Source organism: Triticum aestivum, chromosome 5A, assembly GCF_018294505.1.
Source record: "Triticum aestivum cultivar Chinese Spring chromosome 5A, IWGSC CS RefSeq v2.1, whole genome shotgun sequence".
Taxonomy (NCBI): domain Eukaryota; kingdom Viridiplantae; phylum Streptophyta; class Magnoliopsida; order Poales; family Poaceae; genus Triticum; species Triticum aestivum.
This window is the reverse complement of record NC_057806.1, coordinates 220,896,678-220,899,893: the sequence shown is the minus strand read 5'-3', so window position 1 is coordinate 220,899,893 and position 3,216 is coordinate 220,896,678. Positions and strand designations below refer to the sequence as shown.

The 3,216-nt window shown below is 45.0% G+C and overlaps 1 pseudogene; it reads left to right on the top strand.

The window, feature by feature from the left end:
- The first annotated feature begins 1,738 nt into the window (after nt 1–1,738).
- LOC123102823 (protein YIF1B-like) lies at nt 1,739–2,841 on the top strand (annotated as a pseudogene).
- Nucleotides 2,842–3,216: the final 375 nt, after the last annotated feature.

The following is a 3,216-nucleotide window of genomic DNA, read 5'->3' as shown; positions in this document are numbered from 1 at the left end:
GGATTATGGTATCACCTATAGACATGTGCCTCTTCTATGTGATAATGAAAGTGCCATCAAGATTGTTGAAAATCCTATTGATCATCCTCGCACCAAGCACATCGATATTAAGTATCACTTCATGAGAGACCATGTGCAAAAGGGTGACATTGATATTGCTCATGTTGGTATAGATATGCAACTTGCCGATATTTTCACCAAACCATTGGATGAAGCAAGGTTTTGTCAACTTAGGCATGAACTTGGTATCTTGGAGCTTGACAACATTATGTGAAATCTTGTATCCATGCATGCATTCACTTTATGTCTTGTCTTGATGTAGGCATGTATTTAGGGGGAGACATTCAACTCATGAGTTCTCTCACCCTATATGATGCATAAATGAACCAAACACTCTCAAAGTCATTATGTCATCACTATGTGCCATGGTACTATGATGGAGTTGTGATGATGGGCTCAAGGTTTCTATCCTTGCACCACCATACAACTGTTACTCAAACATGGTGGCCTAGGCCACCGCAAATATTTCGAGCAGCCTACTTAATTCATCTTGGGTCATCATTTATATATATATATATATATATATATATATATATATATATATATATATATATATATATATATATATACTATTCTAATTTTAAGATTAGAATAACTATTTGGATCATGACGCGTCTATATAAAGCCCGATGAGGTGTTCTCGAACTTCCAAAAACGCAAAAAGGGAAACCTGGCCGGCCCATCAGACCCCTTCGACCGGTTTCATCCCCACGCCACGAACTTCCTCCCCACCCCCACCAAGCAACCAGAGCCACCACCGCGCCCGCATGCCCACCGGCCGCCGGAGAAACCGCCTCCTCTCCCGCGCTCCCGGGCACCGGAGCCGCCGCCTCGCTGGCACGGTTGCGGCCACGGGGTGCTCCAATCCCACCCGCGCGGTCACCGGCCACGGCCCCAGTCGCCGGATCCTGCTGCTGCAGTCAGGGCCCTCTCCACCGGCTCCTGCCGCTGCAGCTGACCTCTCCTTCGTGCTTCTTCTTCAACTGCCGCAACCAACCCCACGTCCAACCGCCGCTGCGACATTGATGGGAGGTCGGAGATATCTACTGTAGTGGTGGAGACAGGGGGTGGGGGAGGGCGGAGCACGGTTCCACGACAGAGGTCCGTCACGGTGACACGGAAGAAGGCTGGCGGCAGGATCCGTCACGGCGGAGGTCCATCATGTGTCGCTCTGTTTGTTCTTGGCGGCGGCGAGGCTCCCCTTGCCACCACACAGCCTCCTCCCAGTGAGGCCCCACCGCCGCAGCAGTCAACACGTTCACCCCTGCCACCTCCGGCCGTTCAACTACACAGCCCCGAGACGTTCGTCACCTCAGCCACCCGGTTCCCACTACTGCAGCGCCCAGACGAGGCCCATGTCCTTCCAGGCTCATACTTTTGATTTCAGTCTGTCCATCGTTATGCACCCAATTTATTCATAGAGATGGTCACTGATGCTTGCCATGTTATGCTACTGCAGGTTAGGCAAGGCAAAAATGTGCTGAAACACACTCACACAGGTATTTGGTTCTGGAAATTGGTCTGAGTTTGGCAAGACTGCTGCTTCATCTTTGCAGCCATGTAAATAATGTTGTGTTGACATTGTACTTCATTTAATTTTCTACAACCACCATGCATGTCAGTATCCATTTATCAATTGGCATTGCATTTATTTTAACTCCGCTTTTTCTTTGCAGCCATGTATGATAACTACAGAAATCCTCATCCTCCTGGGATGTAGATACCCCCACCAAACCCTCAGCCTGGTCCCTATGACAATCCATTGTATGGTGCTAGCTCTGGCCTGATTAAAACTGGGTTAGGAGTATATGGGGAGAAGTTCCCCGGCTCCAGTTCAGAATTCATGCACAGCAATGTAAGGAGCCTCCAAAGAACCTTGATCCCCCCTTGGTGTTTCAAATCACTCACATATTTGTTTCAAAACGCTCACATATCCTCTCTAAAATATTTATTGGTTGTACTCTTGCAGATCAGTAGATACTTCTCCAACCCATAGTACTACTTCCATGTGAATGATCAGTATGTCAGGAACAAGTTGAAAGTCATATTGTTTCCGTTCCTTCACACGGTATATCATATTTCCCAGCTGCAATGGATATGTTTTTGGTTCTTCTATCTATATATCTGGTGTACTGAAATGAAATAGTTGCAATGCCTTTTCAGGGGCACTGGACTCGGATAAGTTAGCTTGTGGGTGGCCGGCTGTCCTACAAACCTCCGATGTACGACATAAATGCGCCAGATCTGTACATCCCTTTCATGGCGTTTGGTACCTTCATTATTATTGCAGGTTTCACACTGGGCTTCATGGGAAAGTGAGTTTTTTTAAACTTTCTTCAGCCACAAAACAGCGTCACTTCAAAATCACAGTTCCTAATGCACTCGAACCCATATGCAGTTTCACTCCAGAAGCCATAAACCTTCAGTTCACAAGAGGACTGATCAGATGGGGCCTACAAATCATCGCCTAGAAGACGGCCTTGAATTTGGCATATACTGCTGCTTCGTTCAATACTCCATACTCATCAAGTAATTGTTTTTTCATTGAGAGGCTCATGAAGTAATTGTTGTTCTCACAGATCACACCTAATTGGCACCTCGGTGATCTCAGGGTCCAAGTTCAACAAGTATTTCACTTCAGGAAGATTTGGTATATATAAATTTTACACGGCTTTGTTGTGGATGGATCATTTGTCTATCAGATTTGGAATTGATACTTTGCTCATGCATATATGTGAATGAACCTTCTCTATATCAAAAACAGTATTGTGTTGTTTATCATATGGTATGTACCTAAAAAATTCTTTTGGACCTTGGTTGATATGTACATAAGTTTTCTTAGACCAAAAGATGACCTCTCTGCCCGGCTGTTGACCTTCTTCCTTCTGCTGCACCCTCCTCCCCTTCGGGATGAAAAAACTTCATTACATAGTGGTGTAGAACCGCCAGCATCACTCGTCCTATTTTGCGTCACTCTTTCTATTTTTGTAAAAAGTTAAAATAAATATATGGGAGAAGGTCATACATGTGTACTAGGAAAAAGTTTGTGTAAAAATGTAGAAGACATTATTATCGAGGTGCTCATTTATAAAAAAACACATAGAGTGTTAAGAGCATAAAAAATCCTTTAAAAAAGATGAGGGGTCCATTTGGACA